The 17,246-nt window shown below is 39.6% G+C and overlaps 1 long non-coding RNA gene and 1 pseudogene across 1 annotated transcript in view; both read left to right on the top strand.

Annotated features, from left to right (window-relative positions):
- LOC136793988 (uncharacterized) overlaps positions 1-17,246 on the top strand; it is a 109,928-nt gene that overhangs the window by 58,359 nt on the left and 34,323 nt on the right. The gene's annotated exons all lie outside the window — the stretch shown is intronic.
- LOC131754864 (CCAAT/enhancer-binding protein gamma-like) lies at positions 1,506-2,728 on the top strand (annotated as a pseudogene).

The following is a 17,246-nucleotide window of genomic DNA, read 5'->3' as shown; positions in this document are numbered from 1 at the left end:
ATTAAGTAAATGAATTGTTATTAAAAGTAGGCCGATGCAAGACTGGAGTTCAGTTTTCTTTCTGTTAAGAAAACAAAGTTTTTTTTTAGACTATTGAGCTGCTTTTATAACAGAAATTAAGTTTCTTTACCTTTTAAAGTTTATCTTTTAAGTGATCTGTATTTTTCTTTGAAATCTTTTGTCACATTGCTTAAGTGAATATGCATTGTTTCACAGTGATCTATGGTCCTATTTGACCAAGTGTTTTAAAACCTTTCTGACATTTTTTGACAAACTTCCCAAATCAAATTCCAGTGAAGTTCCTTTGACCTCTAGCTAACTTTGGGGATGCGCCAAAAGGGTTCCTGAAACCTCCCAAAGAGAGATATTAAGCTAATTAGGTTCATTTGGTACGTTAAATTACATGAGAAGCATTGTCAAATGAGTAATAAATCTTAGGTTATATTGTATGGGTAAATGTTATTAATATAGATATTCTAGAAACTATATGGAATTCCTAAAAATCAGTAGACCTTGGTAAAGTATTATCAGTCATAATTCTAGTTATCTTAAAATGTTTTATGTCGTAGCAGTAACCAAGTTTCTTTGTCAATGGAATTGTAATTAGGTCTTTAACCGCGCCTTAAGTCTTGTCGATCATAGACAGTTATTGTTTTACTCTGATGGCCTTGCAAAAATGCTTCCTCTTCAAGAATATTCATAGCAAGAATATGCACTTTTTGACAAGTGCAGGCTTCTGATAACTTTCAGATTATACTGCTGATGGGTAAGAAATTAAAGAATTCTAATGGAAAAGCTCTTGGATTCATAAAACTTAACAAAAAGGATTAGTTACATGAGAGAGTGAACTGGTGAATATGGTTATAATTTTTTATGGCTTCTGTCTGAAATATTATTGGCTTTTAATCTTTATTTTTCCAGCTATAAGAAACCCTTCCCCTTAAGCTAATTATGACTTACATCAATTTAGTAAATTATACCTTTGTAAGCAGAATTGAAACATATCCTTTCTCGCTACCTGATCCCTCCAGAGACTGGAAACTCTTGGATTACCATCAGGTTTATCAGGTAAATTAGGAAGGCCACCTCCTAACAGGTGCAGGAATCTCAAGGTATTTTGAGGACCTTGAAAAGGGAGAGATTCACTCAAAATTTTCCAAGGCAAAATCCGTGACAAGCCCTTGGCATAACTTTCCTACCCTTGAAAGGCCTTTTAAAAATTTGAGATTCCTTAAAGTTCCAGCAAGCCAACTTTAAAATTGGCTTTTACAATTACAAGTGATCCATTACACTTGTATAAATCATCAGGCCAAGTTTATTGAAACCAGACTTAGTTTGCAAACAAATTAGTCTTCTTTTGGCTATATTTTGTAGAAATGAGGGTAATTTTAGAGAGAAAAAGATCGTTTCAGTGGACATTATAGTTTTGTTAGTTGAGGTCTGTATTTACTAAGACTCACTTCCCAGTAGCTTCTTGCTGTTACATTATTGTAAAGTTTAATTGAATTATTTTAAGGACACTCTAAGTTTGTTTCTGAAGTTTACCTCAGTAATCTATCTTTGAAGATAAGATGCTCCTGGAGCACGCGGCCTGGCGGGAAGGGGAAGCGGGTGGCGGCTGTGGAACCGGCAGAGGCTGCCTGTTTCATAACCATCACTCCTCCTTGCTGACTCGCGGGCTGCGAGGCCTGGGTCGGGTCGGGCTGCGCCGCGGGGGGCCGCCCGGAGTGGAGGCCGCTTGGGGGCCCGGCGGGCTGGAGGCGCCGTTGACTGTTGAACACAGGTTGGAGGAACGTGCGGCACCCACGAGCTGAACAGAACAGAGGAGGGCAAAACATAAAGTGTTTCCTTAGCATGCTTGGAGGGAACACAGTAAGGAAAATTGCCAGCAGAGGTGTCTAGATGGAGAGGATGGAAATGCGTGTTTGAGGGGAAGGAGAATCTGTTCTTCCAACACAGATGGGCAGTACCCTCAGGGGTTCAGGTACATGTGCTGATTTCTTGGCAGTTTAGTGTGGAAACCATTGATCACCTTGTCCTCATTTCTACTTGTTCTGTGTTGTCGAGGGAGCATGCCCAGATGAGCAAGGTATCGCAGCAGAACAGTACCTCGGGAGTAAACGGAATAAGTGTCATCCACACTCAGGCTCACGCCAGCGGTTTACAGCAGGTTCCCCAGCTGGGGCCCGCTGGCCCTGGGGGCGGAGGCAAAGCTGTCCCTCCAAGCAAGCAGAGGAAAAAAAGTTTGCCCGTGGATCACAACGGTGACGAGTATCTTCAGCGCAGGGAGAGGAACAACATGGAGGTGAAAAAGAGCCTGTTGAAAAGCAAGCAGAGAGTGCAGGATACGCTGCAGAGAGTGAATCAGCTCAAGGAAGAGAATGAATGGTTGGAAGCAAAAAAAAATTGCTAAGGAATTAAGTGCACTGAAATATTTATTTCTTGAGCATGCACACAACCTCGCAGATAACGTGCAACCCAGTAGCACTGAAAATATGACAAATTCTGATAATGCAGGACAGTAGACCTCACCCCTTCCAAACGTCACAGCTTGTGGCTTGAACGTTAAAGGTGTGACTACCTACACCACTCGTATCAGTGGCTGAATCTCCATTATTCAAAGATCCACTGAAGGGTGTTTTCTAGGATCAGTACTGAAGAGTTGATTAGCTAAAAATGTTAGCCATGTAATTTGAATATCTGGTTTTAAATGATAAGGATTTTTGTGGGGATACAAAAAAACATTTTTAAAGGTATTTGGTAAAAAAAAAAAAAAAAAAAAAAGCCCTGGAGCTTGATGCTTTTAATAAATCCTGACTTCCCAAGGGAAAACAAAGAAAAGATAAGATGCCCCCATGACTTGCAACCAGGAGATTATGCATACTGGAAAAGACGTCATTTAAAGGACTATCTCCAACCTAAATGGAAGGACCCTTATCAGGTACTTTTTTTTTTTTTTTTTTTTTGCGGTATGCGGGCCTCTCACTGCTGTGGCCTCTCCCGTTGCGGAGCACAGGCTCCGGACGGACGCGCAGGCTCAGCAGCCATGGCTCACGGGCCCAGCCGCTCCGCGGCATGTGGGATCCTCCCGGACCGGGGCACGAACCCGTGTCCCCTGCATCGGCAGGCGGATTCTCAACCACTGCGCCACCAGGGAAGCCCCAGGGAAGCCCCATATCAGGTACTTTTAACCAGTTCATTAACAGTAAAACTAAGGGAATTGACCCCTTGCATTGGACTGGCCTATGGAGAGGACTGCTGACCTCAAAATCATCTTAAAAGCGATGCTTAAACAGAGGAGAAACTACCAGGCCAGGCTGAGAAGAAGACTACATCTGAAGTAGACAGCTTACCTAAGATGATGGACCAGGCCTGTATACCAATTACTTTGATAATTGCTCACACTTTTGCTTACAAACCAAATGTATTTCTTTCCTGGGACTCCCTCACTTGGCCAATCAATCAGACTTGCTCTAACCATCACCAAAAATATAAATTTTCTTTTAAAGGTACTCAAATTCAATCAGAGCAACCAGCAAATTTTCAGCCAAAGAATGTAACTTCCCTCAGTTGTGCACTGGATTTATATGGCTAACATCAGGCTATAATTTTTAAGCACCCCCCCTTATGTTGGGAACAATTAAACCATACTAAGGATTACCAGCTTAATAACACTAGGAAATTGGGCTGGGTGCCTTATGAATAAGCCTATATATCACTTCCCTTAAAGATAAGAATTGGTACAGAACAGACTAAGTCAAATGACCTGGAGATATACTGGGTCGCACCTAATGGAAGTTCTTGGCTTAAATTCTTACTTACGACAATTCTTACTTATGACCTTACTAATACTACTAGCTAGATTGCTTGTATTCTGCTTATTTTACAAGATTGTTGTTTCTTATATTACCAAATGTGTGAATGAACCTCTGATAAAATGGTGACTAAGTGACTTGAAGCAGTTGACCAGACATATAGTTCTGTATAAGAACAATGATTGTAATAGTAACTCAATATGGGAAGAAGCAACAAGAGGGAATCATTTCTAGGACCGTAACGGACTCGTAAGACAGGTGGTCCAGAGGCTTTTGGCTACAGTTATAGGGCCTAGTCCAGTAACAGCACATTGAGGGGTATCAATGAAATCCTTGCCTGACCTAGGAGTGAACATTCCATGCACTGTGGGACAAAATGGTCATGAAATGCCTCCCAAGCCATCGTCAAATTTATGACCATGAGGGGCACTGCCAACTAAAAATTGTCGCTAGCTATCTTTTTCTATAAGAATGAAGTCGCTAGCCACTGCAGTTGCTGACCTTCGGTACACCCTGAAAGGAGTTCAGGGTGGAGATCAGGAATGAGACACTCTGTGCTCTGGGAAGAAGTGGCGGAACAGGCCTTCAGATAGTTCGATATCTTCAGGAGAAGATTTTTATGAGCCCAAGTTCTTGCATCTTCTCATATCTAGAAAAACACTAAAATCGTTAACAGATATCTGTTCCTCGTGACTAGCAGCACGCTTCTTGTGGCTAGCAGCAAGATCCTGCCAAAATGTGCGCTAGATTGAACGTGTCTGTCTTCACTAAAATCACATGTATACTGATCTCCCCCGCGACCTCTTCCAAGCAGTTTGTCAGAGCTATCTGAGAGGCTGTCTCCCAGGCTATAGTCCTCATTCCGTCCCATATAAAACTTAACTCACAACCCTCGTGCTGTGCGTTGTTTTTTTCAGTTGACAGCACTCAGACACTTATATCAGCCTAAAGTTGGGCAAAATCATCCAACACAAAACCTATTTTATAATATGTTGCCTATCTTGTGTAATTTATTGAACACTGTATTGAAAGTGAAAAACTAGAGTGTTGTAAGAGTATTGGCTGTTTGTTCTTGAGATTGCATGTGTGGCGGGGAGCTGTGACTCGCTTCTTCTGCCCAGCATCATAAGAGGGTATCATACCACATATCACTAGCCAGGGACAAGAACAAAATTTGAAAAATGGTTTTTATGGAATATGTATCAGTTTTACACCATCAGAAAATCCAAGAATCTTAAGTTGAACCATCCTGAGTCAGGGACTGTCTGTAGTCCATTATTTTAGACTTAGTGGGAATGCCAGTCAGAATAGTAGCATAATGAAACTAAAGACTAGTAAGTCATCTTTCAGTTGAGCCCATCTGAGAATCACTCAGAAATATCTTATTGGGATATAAGTCTTTGCCCTTATATGTGACCTTAGGCAATCATTAACTTCTGAGGTTGCTTTGGTGTTGTTAAAAAGACAAACCGAGACATATTAAAAATTTTAAGAGTTTGTGAGCAAAAATCAGTTCAAATTGGGCAGCTCCAGATGGGAGGTGGTTAGGAGTTCTCCATCAACAAGAGCTGGGGAGAGACTTTTACAGAGAAAAGGCAGAAGCAAAGCAAGGAAATTGACTAAAGCTTAAAGCCTACTTGGCTACTTCTGATTGGTTGTCCATAGCTTACAATTTTATAACCTTGAGGCATTTATAGGCTTAGGTTTTGGACTGCTTGCATAGGCTGCTGTGGCATTAGAGCCACGTCATCTAAAGGCGTCCTTTTTTTTTTCATTTTTATTACAGCATTTATTTATTTCTCTTACATGCCATGAATTTTTTTTTTGACATCTTTACTGGAGGATAATTGTTTACAATGGTGTGTTAGTTTCTGCTTTATAACAAAGTTATACATATACATATATCCCCATATCTCTTCTCTTTTCCGTCTCCCTCCCTCCCTCCCACCCTCCCTATCCCACCCCTCTAGGTGGTCACAAAGCACAGAGCTGATCTCCCTGTGTTATGCGGCTGCTTCCCGCTAGCTATCTATTTTACATTTGGTAGTGTATATATGTCCTTGCCACTCTCTCACTTCGTCCCAGCTTACCCTTCCCCCTTCCCGTAGCTTCAAGTTCATTCTCTAGTAGGTCTACGTCTTTATTCCCATCTTGCCCCTAGGCTCTTCATGACCATTTTTTTTTTATTTTTAGATTCTCTATATATGTATTAGCATATGATATTTGTTTTTCAATTTCTGACTTACTTCACTCTGTATAACAGACTCTAGGTCCATCCACCTCACTGCAAATATCTCGATTTTGTTACTTTTTATGGCTGAGTAATATTCCATTGTATATATGTGCCACATCTTCTTTATCCATTCATTTGTTGTTGGACACATGGGTTGCTTCCATGTCCTAGCTATTGTAAATAGAGCTGCAATGAACATTGTGGTACATGACTCTTTTTGAATTATGGTTTTCTCAGGGTATATGCCTAGTAGTGGGATTGCTGGGTCACACGGTAGTTATGTTTTTAGTTTTTTAAGGAACCTCCATACTGTTCTCTATAGTGGCTGTATCAATTTACATTCCCACCAACAGTGCTAGAGGGTTCCCTTCTCTCCACACCCTCTCCAACATTTATTGTTTCTAGATTTTTTGATGATGGCCATTCTGACTAGTGTGAGATGATATCTTATTATAGTTTTGATTTGCATTTCTCTAATGATTAATGATGTTGAGCATTCTTTCATGTGTTTGTTGGCAATCTGTATCTTCTTTGGAGAAAACTCTATTTAGGTCTTCTGCCCATTTTTGGATTGGTTTTTTTTTTTTTTTATTATTGAGCTGCATGAGCTGCTTGTAAATCTTGGAGATTAATCCTTTGTCAGTGGCTTCATTTGCAAATATATTCTCAGATTCTGAGGGTTGTCTTTCGGTCTTGTTTATGGTTTCCTTTGCTGTGAAAAAGCTTTGAAGTTTCATTAGGTCCCATTTGTTTATTTTTGTTTTCCTTTCCATTTCTTTAGGAGGTGGGTCAAAAAGGATCTTGCTGTGATTTGTGTCATAGAGTGTTCTGCCTATGTTTTCCTCTAAGAGTTTGATAGTGTCTGGCCTTGCATTTAGGTCTTTAACCTATTCTGAGTTTATCTTTGTGTATGGTGTTAGGGAGTGTTCTAATTTCATACTTTTACATGTAGCTGTCCAGTTTTCCCAGCACCACTTATTGAAGAGGCTGTCTTTTCTCCACTGTATATCCTTCCCTCCTTTATCAAGGACAAGGTGACCATATGTGTGTGGGTTTATCTCTGGGCTTTCTATTCTGTTCCATGGATCTATATTTCTGTTTTTGTGCCAGTACCATACTGTCTTGATTACTGTAGTCTTGTAATATAGTCTGAAGTCAGGGAGCCTGATTCCTCTAGCTCTGTTTTTGTTTCTCAACATTGCTTTGGCTATTCGGGGTCTTTTGTGTTTCCATACAAATTATGAAATTTTTTGTTCTAGTTCTATAAAAAATGCCAGTGGTAGTTTGATAGGGATAGCATTGAATCTGTAGATTGCTTTGGGTAGTAGAGTCATTTTCACACTGTTCATTCTTCCAATCCAAGAACGTGGTATATCTCTCCATCTATTTGTAACATCTGTAATTTCTTTCATCAGCGTCTTATAGTTTTCTGCATACAGATCTTTTGTCTCCTTAGGTAGCTTTATTCCCAGATATTTTATTCTTTTTTTGCAATGGTAAATGGGAGTGTGTTCTTAATTTCACTCTCAGATTTTTCATCATTAGTGTATAAGAATGTCAGAGATTTCTGTGTATTAATTTTGTATCCTGCTACTTTACCACATTCATTGATTAGCTCTAGTAGTTTTCTGGTAGCATCTTTAGGATTCTGTATGTATAGTATCGTGTCATCTGCAAAACAGTGACAGCTTTACTTCTTCTTTTCTGATTTGGATTCCTTTTATTTCTTATTCTTCTCTGATTGCTGTGGCTAGAACTTCCAAAGCTATGTTGAATAAGAGTGGTGAGAGTGGGCAACCTTGTCTTGTTCCTGATCTTAGTGGAAATGGTTTCAGTTTTTCACCATTGAGAACGATGCTGGCTGTGGGTTTGTCATATATGGCCTTTTTATGTTGAGGAAAGTTCCCTCTATGCCTACTTTCTGCAGGGTTTTTATCATAAATGGGTGTTGAATTTTGTCAAAAGCTTTTTCTGCATCTATTGAGATGATCATATGGTTTTTCTCCTTCCGTTTGTTGATATGTTGTATCACGTTGATTGATTTGCATATATTGAAGAATCCTTGCATTCCTGGAATAAACCCCACTTGATCATGTTGTATGATCCTTTTAATGTGCTGCTGGATTCTGTTTGGTAGTATTTTGTTGAGGATTTTTGCATCTATGTTCATCAGTGATATTGGCCTGTAGTTTTCTTTCTTTGCAACATCTTTGTCTGGTTTTGGTATCAGGGTGATGGTGGCCTCGTAGAATGAGTTTGGGAGTGTTCCTCTCTGCTATCTTTTGGAAGAGTTTGAGAAGGATAGCTGTTAGCTCTTCTCTAAATGTTTGATAGAATTTGCCTGTGAAGCCATCTGGTCCTGGGCTTTTCTTTGTTGGAAGATTTTTAATCACAGTTTCAATTTCAGTGCTTGTGATTGGTGTGTTCATATTTTCTATTTCTTCCTGGTTCAGTCTTGGCAGGTGTGCATTTCTAAGAATTTGTCCATTTCTTCCAGTTTGTCCATTTTATTGGCATAGAGTTGCTTGTAGTAATCTCATGATCCTTTGTATTTCTGCAGTGTCATTTGTTACTTCTCCTTTTTCATGTCTAATTCTGTTGATTTGAGTCTTCTCCCTTTTTTTCTTGTTGAGTCTGGCTAATGGTTTATCAATTTTGTTTATCTTCTCAAAGAACCAGCTTTTAGTTTTATTGATCTTATCTGTCGTTTCCTTCATTTCTTTTTCATTTATTTCTGATCTGATCTTTATGATTTCTTTCCTTCTGGTAACTTTGAGGTTTTTTTGTTCTTATTTCTCAAATTGCTTTAGGTGCAAGTTTAGGTCATTTATTTGAGATGTTTCCTGTTTCTTAAGGTAGGATTGTATTGCTATAAACTTCCCTCTTAGAACTGCTTTTGCTGCATACCATAGGTTTTGGGTTGTCTTGTCTCCATTGTCATTTTTTTCTAAGTATTTTTAAATTTCCTCTTTTATTTCTTCAGTGATTTCTTGCTTATTAAGTAGTGTATTGTTTAGCGTCCATGTGTTTGTATTTTTTACAGATTTTTTCCTGTATTTGATATCTAGTCTCATAGTGTTGTAGTCAGAAAAAATACTTGATACAATTTGAGTTTTCTTAAATTTACCCAAGCTTGATTTGTGACCCAAGATGTGATCTATCCTAGAGAATGTTCCATGAGCACTTGAGAAGAAAGTGTATTGTGTTGTTTTGGGATGGAATGTCCTATAAATATCAATTAAGTCCATCTTGTGTAATGTATCATTTAAAGCTTGTGTTTCCTTATATATTTTCATTTTGGATGATCTGTCCATTGGTGAAAGTGGGGTGTTAATGTCCTCTACTATGACTGTGTTTCTGTCAATTTCCCCTTTTACAGCTGTTAGTATTTTCCTAATGTATTGAGGTGCTCCTATGTTGGGTACATAAATATTTACAGTTGTTATATCTTCTTCTTGGATTGTTCCCTTGATCATTATGTAGTGTCCTTCTTTGTCTCTTGTAATAGTCTTTGTTTTAAAGTCTATTTTGTCTGATATGAGAGTTGCTACTCCAGCTTTCTTTTGATTTCCATTTGCATGGAATATCTTTTTCCATCCCCTCACTTTCAGTCTGTATGTTTCCCTAGGTCTGAAGTGGGTCTCTTGTAGACAGCATATATGGGTTTTTTTTTTTTTTTTTTTGGTAACCATTCAGCCAGTGTATGTCTTTTGGTTGGAGCATTTAATCTATTTACATTTAAGGTAGTTATTGATATGTATGTTCCTATTACCATTTTCTTAATTGTTTTGGGTTCTTGTAGGTCTTTTCCTTCTCTTGTGTTTCTTGCCTAGAGAAGTTCCTTTAGCATTTGTTGTAAAGGTGGTTTGGTGGTGCTGAATTCTCTTAGCTTTTGCTTGTCTGTAAAGGTTTTAATTTCTCCGTCAAATCTGAATGAGATCCTTGCTGGGTAGAGCAATTTGGTTGTAGGTTTTTTCCCTTCATCACTTTAAATATGTCCTGCCACTCCCTTCTGGCTTGCAGAATTTCTGCTGAAAGATCAGCTGTTAACCTTATGGGGATTCCCTTATGTGTTGTTTTTCCCTTGCTGCTTTTAATATTTTTTCTTGTATTTAATTTTTGATAGTTTGATTAATATGTTTCTTGGTGTGTTTCTCCTTGGATTTATACTGTATGGGACTATGTGCTTTGGAGTTATTAAGTATTTCCTTTTCCATATTAGGGAAGTTTTCAACTGTAATGTTTTCAAATATTTTGTCAGTCCCTTTGTTTTTCTCTTCTTCTTGTGGGACCCCTATAATTCGGATATTGGTGCATTTAATGTTGTCCCAGAGGTCTCTGAGCCTCTCCTCAATTCTTTTCATTCTTTTTTCTTTATTCTTCTCTACAGTAGTTATTTCCACTGTTTCATCTTCCAGGTCACTTATCCGTTCTTCTGCCTCAGTTATCCTGCTATTCATCCTTTCTAGAGAATTTTAAATTTCATTTAATGTGTTGTTCATCACTGTTTGTTTGCCCTTTAGTTCTTCTAGGTCCTTGTTAAACATTTCTTGTATTTTCTCCATTGTTTTTCCAAGATTGTGGATCATCTTTACTATCATTATTCTGAATTATTTTTCAGGTAGACTGCCTATTTCCTCTTCATTTGTTAGGTGTGGTGGGTTTTTACCTTGCTCCTTCATCTGCTGTGTGTTTCTCTGTCTTCTCATTTTGCTTAACATACTGTGTTTGGGGTCTCCTCTTTGCAGGCTGCAGGTTCGTAGTTCCCATTGTTTATGGTGTCTTCTCCCAGTGGGTAAGGTTGGTTCAGTGGGTTGTGTAGGCTTCCTGTTGGAGGGGACTAGTGCCTGTGTTCTGGTGGATGAGGCTGGATTTTGTCTTTGTGGTGGGCAGGTCCACGTCTGGTGGTGTGTTTGCAGCCTTATTATGATTTTAGGCAGCCTCTCTGCTAATGGATGGGGTTGTGTTCCTGTCTTGCTAGTTGTTTGACATAGGGTGTCCAGCACTGTAGTTTGCTGGTCATTGAGTGGAGCTGGGTCTTGGCGTTGAGATGGAGATCTCTGGGAGATTTTTGCCATTTGATATTATGTGGAGCTGGGAGGTCTCTTGTGGACCAATGTCCTGAACTTGGCTCTCCCACCTCTGAGGCACAGCCCTGACACCTGGCTGGAGCGCCAAGAGCCTGTGATCCAGACAGCTCAGAATAAAAGGGAGAAAAAGAAAGAAAGTAAGAAGGAAAGAAGAAGGTAAAATAAAATAAAGTTATTAAAATAAAAAATTATTATTAAAAAATGTTTAAGAAGTACTAAAAAAAAAAAAGATGAGAGTAACCAAATGAAAAACCAAGTCCGCCAATGATAATAAGTGCTAAAACTATACTAAAAACAAACAAACAAAAACCCCGGACAGATAGAACCCTAGGGCAAATGGTAAAAGCTGAGATATACAGACAAAATCACACACAGGACCATACACATACACAGTCACAAAAAGAGAAAAAGGGAAAAAATATATATATCGCTGCTCCCAAAGTCCACCTCCTCAGTTTGGGATCATTTGTTGTCTATTCAGGTATTCCACTGATGCAGGGTACATCACGTTGATTGTGGAGATTTAATCCCCTGCTCCTGAGGCTGCTGGGAGAGATTTCCCTTTCTCTTCTTTGTTTGCACAGGTTCTGGGGTTCAGCTTTGGATTTGTACCCGCCTCTGTGTGTAGGTCGCCTGAGGGCATCTGTTCTTCGTTCAGACAGGACGGGGTAAAGGGGCAGCTGATTCGGGAGCTCTGGCTCACTCAGGCCGGCCAGAGGGAGGGATATGGATGTGGGGCGAGCCTGCGGCGGCAGAGGTCAGCGTGACGTTGCACCAGCCTGAGGCGCCGCCGTGCGTTCTCCCAGGGAAGTTGTCCCTGTATCACGGGACCCTGGTGGAGGCGGGCTGCACAGGCTCCCGGGAGGGGAGGCATGGATAGTGATCTGTGCTTGCACACAGGCTTCTTGGTGGCTGCGGCAGCAGCCTTAGCATTTTATGCCAGTCTCTGGGGTCTGCGATAGCTGCAGCTCGCGCCCATCTCTGGAGCTCCTTTAAGCAGCGCTCTTAATCCCCTCTCCTTGCACACCAAGAAACAAAGAGGCAAGAAAAAGTCTGTTGAGTCTTCGGCAGCTCCAGACTTTTTCCCAGACTCCCTCCCGGCTAGCCGTGGTGCACTAACCCCTTCAGGCTGTGTTCACGCCGCCAACTCCAGTCCTCTCCCGGTTTCTGACCGAAGCCCGAGCCTCAGCTCCCAGACCCCGCCCGTCCCGGCAGGTGAGCAGACAAGCCTCTCGGGCTGGTGAGTGCTGGTCGGCACCGATCCTCTGTGTGGGAATCTCTCCGTTTTGCCCTCCGCACCCTTGTTGCTGCGCTCTGCTCCGTGGCTCTGAAGCTTCCCCCTCTGCCACCCGCAGTCTCCACCCGGGAATGGACTTCTAGTGTGTGGGAACTTTCCTCTTTCACAGCTCTCTCCCCCTGGTGCAGGTCCCTTCCCTATTCTTTTGTCTCTGTTTTTTCTTTTTTCTTCTGCCCTACCCAGGTACGTGGGGGAGTTTCCTTTCCTTTTGGGAGGTCTGAGGTCTTCTGCCAGCGTTCAGTAGGTGTTCTGTAGGAGTTGTTCCACATGTAGATGTATTTCTGATGTATCTGTGGGGAGGAAGGTGATCTCCACGTCTTACTCTTCTGCCATCTTGAAGCTCCACTAAAGGCCTCCTTGTTTAACTAATTTAACTGTGTAATAGGACTTGTCTCTTGCCAGCATTATGAGGACTATGAGGCTTAGTCAATAATTATAGTTTAAGGCCTTCAGAGGTGTTAAAAACCACAGACCCAAAATAGTCACTTATGCTAAGCTACATATTACCAAACTCAGACTTAATTACAGTTTTGGCTCTCCAGAAATCGAATCTTAAACCAGTCAGGAATTGCCTGATGAGCGCTAGTTAGGTAACCTGCCTGATAGACTCCTGCCATCCCCTAAAGGAAAGAAACCTTGTGATAACCAACCCTCTTTTATGTTTAGTATAACTTCGTTTTTCCTGCTGCTTTCTGCCTATAAAAGTCTTTCATTCTGTACAGGTCCTCAGTGCTCCTTTCTGTATCCTAGATTGGATGCTGCCTATTTCATGAATCATTGAATAAAGCCAATAAGCTGTTTAAAATTTACTCAGTTGAATTTTTTTTTTTTTTTTGGCCATGCCATATGCCATGTGGGATCTTAGTTCCCTGACCAGCGATTGAACCCACACCACCTGCAGTGGCAGTGTGGAGTTCTAACCACTGGACTGCCAGGGAAATCCCTGAATTTTTTTTTTTTTTTTTAATAGAGGTAAACACTGCATGAGGCAACCTTCTGGGAAACTTCAGTATGAGCCCATTTTGCCTGCTGGAAATGTTCCTATAATGGTGTCTATATTCCCCAGTGCTCTGTCCACTATTACTATAAAATGTAACTAGTCCAAAAATTGAGATAACATAAGACCACAGAGGTGGGAGCCACTGATTCTGCCTGTGGAAGCTGGAGAAGATTTTACAGTGGAGGTAATTCTTATAGGTTTGAGCCTCTTGTAGAGGGATGGTAAGAGATTTTCATGCTGCATAATTAAAAAATGATGTCAGCAGGTGATTCTGGCTTGCCCTTTTTGCAGGGAGTTCTTGCTGACTCTCTCCTCCTCTCCCCCTTGAGAATCAGAAAATTTTAAACAGGCCACCACCTTCTGGAGATGATCTAGTGTGAGAATGCTGCCAGATAGGGATGATCTACATGGATTGAGACTACCCAACCTAATCAGAACTTTTCTCTTGGGCTGTGCCAGGAAGTAAAAAGAGGAATATAGATAATGAGAGCCAGAGCTCCAGGAATAGGACAGGATTACAGGGGAGGGATCACTAGATGAATACCTCTGAGGAAAAACAAGAGTTAATAAAAATTATTGGGTCATTGTTGGAGCCTGGCTTGGTAGCCAAGAATGTGACTTCTTTTGCTTCTTGCTTCCTTACTTTTTAATGTATGTACTAAGATCCATCACATAGTGTAGTAGATAAAAAATGGCCAAAAATCCACTGGAGCTCCTGCCTTCAAGAGGTAGGTCTGTTTCCCCATTCTTTTCATTTAGATTGGCCTTCATATACTGCAGAAGAAGGAATGTGAGATTTTCCAGGCTTTAAGAGGTTTTGTACCTTTCACTCATCTTTTTCCACTTCTACCATGTGAACAGGCCTCAGCTACCCTGCTACAGAGGTCATGTGGAAGAGACTGAGGCTCTCCAGCCAACAGCCTACCAATTGCCCAACAGGTAAACAGGTCCATTTAGACCATCCAGCCCTAGCCAATCTATCAGCTGACAGTTGATGAGTGAGCCTAGCTGAGACAGGCAGAAAAACTGCCCAGCTAGGCCCAGCTAAAAAGCCCAACCTCCTGACTTGTGAACTAATAAATGATTATTGTTTTAAGCCATTAAGTTTTGGAGGGATATTTTATGCAGCAAAGGCTGAGTATATTGCTATTATGAAAGAGCATAAAATATTTGCCATGGAAAGAAGTTTGACTTATTTTTCCATTTACTGCCTTTTTTTTTCAGAAATGATCCTCTTTCAAATTAGGTAAAATGTAGCTTTCCTAATTGGATGTAAACAGTGGGACAATTTAGGAGAGTGAAGTACTGAGATAACCAGAGCCTGAACTAAAGTAGTGGAATTGAGTATGCTAATAAAAGAATAGATTAATGGGTATTTCAGACTTCTAGGTCTGATTCCTGAGCCGGGCTATTGATGACATTTTCATTTTATAAACGTTTCCTGTATTGTGAATAATTAAAGATTTGTGTGCCAATGATTGTCCTGAGAATCCCAATAACTGAAGCTGCTGAAAAATCCCAAATTGTGCAATAACTTGGTTTTTACCCTTCAAAGCACTGGTCATATAAGTGAAGGCAATAATTCAAATAAGCTTGTGCATATAAAATTTCAAAGAAAGTTAAAAAAAAATAATGGGAACAAAAAAATGTGAAAATGTTGATTGAGCAAAAGACCACAGGCTAGAACTCAAGTTCATTTCCCTGCATTTTGCCTTTCAGAGAAAGTTAGATGATAGGATTAAATTTCAATAGAAAATGTTATGTATTATTTTATAATCTTAAAATAATAAAATTTGATTACAGACAATGTAGGAAATTACATCAAAGTAAAAATTAGGGAATTTAAACACCCATATTCCTACCTGCCAGAGATAACCATTATTAACATTTTGATGTATATACCATAAATCTTCTATATCGCACACATACCTACACAAAAGTACTTATGTACATATATGTGTATTTTACCCAATTTAGATCATAATGATTATATTGCTTTATATGTTCACCTTTTCTCTTATGAGCATTTCCTATCCCTTAAAATTATAAATTTTAATGTTTGTATGGCATTCTATTTTATGGATATATCAAAATATATCTAATGTTGGAGGATAATGTTCTAATTTTCCAAAATATGTGTGACATTTAGGCACATAATTTTTGGATATATCTCTAATTAGTCCTATAATTAAATTCCTAGATGTGTGATTACTATACAGTTTATGAATGTTGTCAAGGCTCGAGACACATATTGCCAAATACTCTTTTAAAAAGTGCTAATTTTGAACTTGCACCTTTAGATGCTAGGTATTGTCATAAATGACAGTAATTTATAAGACTTCCAGGATACATATGTTAAGTAGACCACTTGCATCTATGAGCATAGAGTCAGCACAATTTAAGTTGAAAACCAGAGTAATGAGCTTGATGCTTTATGAGACTTCAGAGAAGTGGGCTAAGATATTTAGTAATGTTCAACAAAAAGTATAATCAAGCATTCCATTCCTTGGGCATTCTAGTTAATCAAGGGTTTATCCTCTGTCACTTCTTTTACAGTAAAACTGAAATTATATAGAAACTAGTGTTCCAGTTACTACAAGAAATTTCAGTCACTCTAAATATAGACAGAAAAAACAAGTAAAAAAAAAAATCTGACGGTGAAGAAGAAACTTAGAGCAGTGAACGATCATGGAAACAGCCAAGAAGAGCCGAGTCATCTCTCTTGATAATTATATCCCCTACATTCTGAACAGTTATTTCCTGGCAGAAGGAACTCTAGTGGTCTGGCTCTGTCTCTGAAGTCCAGATTTTCTGCATGAGATTGAGATCCAAGGCTGCTGTAGAATCAACAGGATGTATAAGGGGAAAAAAATTAAGGAATAAATATGAAAATAGAGGGAAGAAAAGTGGAAGACTCCACAGATGATGGTGGTTCAGGGATATAGTGGAGTAAAGAAGTAGAAATACAAATGTCACAGTAACAGTGGCAGCAAGCAGCCGAAACACTGATGGAGAGAAGGAGGGAAGAGAGAGAACATTAAATAGGCTTGCTCTTTATGGAGAAAGAGAAAAGTGGTGGGAATTTGGGTCAAAAAGGCCTTGGATGCAACTTTGGATTGAATAAAGGGATAGGAATTATTTGTAATTTTGAAGTAAAAATCACATTTTCGAAACCTTCAGTTCTTGTCACAAGTTCTTCTATCTTTTCTCAAAAAATAGCTGATATTTGCATTCCTGGGGAACACATGTCTGACCAGGATTCCTTGAAATAATTTCCTTTAATTTTTTTTAACAGCTTTGTTGAGATATCATTGACATATAAAATTGTATATATTTAAGATATACAGCTTGATGTCTTGATATACATATACATTATGAAATGATCACCACAATCATGCTAATTATGGACAAAAAAAATGTTGCCTGTCATTTCAGTAAACAACAAATGTTGCCTCTGCCATCAGCCACTGCAGCTGCCTCTGACAGTGCACCCTGAGTGGAATTCACAATGGAGAAAAATAGGATACTGGCCCCAGATAAGATTCATATCTAAGGTATAATTTCCAAGAGCCCAGAATCTTGCATCTTTCCATACCTAAAAAAGTACTAAAATCCTTAACTTGAGATTTCTGGGTTTTTATTTTTTTTGTAATTAGTAGTAATCTCTTGATGTTGGACTACATGTTTTTTTGTTTTTGTTTTTTTTCCCAATAAAAACTCCTATATATCTTGGCTCCTCCCTTACCTCTCCAGAACAGTTCCTTAGAGCTATCTGAGAGGCTGCCTCCCTAGCTATAGTCCTCAGTAAGGT

The sequence above is a fragment of the Kogia breviceps genome, chromosome 4, assembly GCF_026419965.1.
Source record: "Kogia breviceps isolate mKogBre1 chromosome 4, mKogBre1 haplotype 1, whole genome shotgun sequence".
Classification (NCBI taxonomy): Eukaryota; Metazoa; Chordata; class Mammalia; order Artiodactyla; family Physeteridae; genus Kogia; species Kogia breviceps.
Note: the sequence above shows the minus strand (reverse complement) of the source record. Positions and strands in the feature narration are given on the sequence as shown.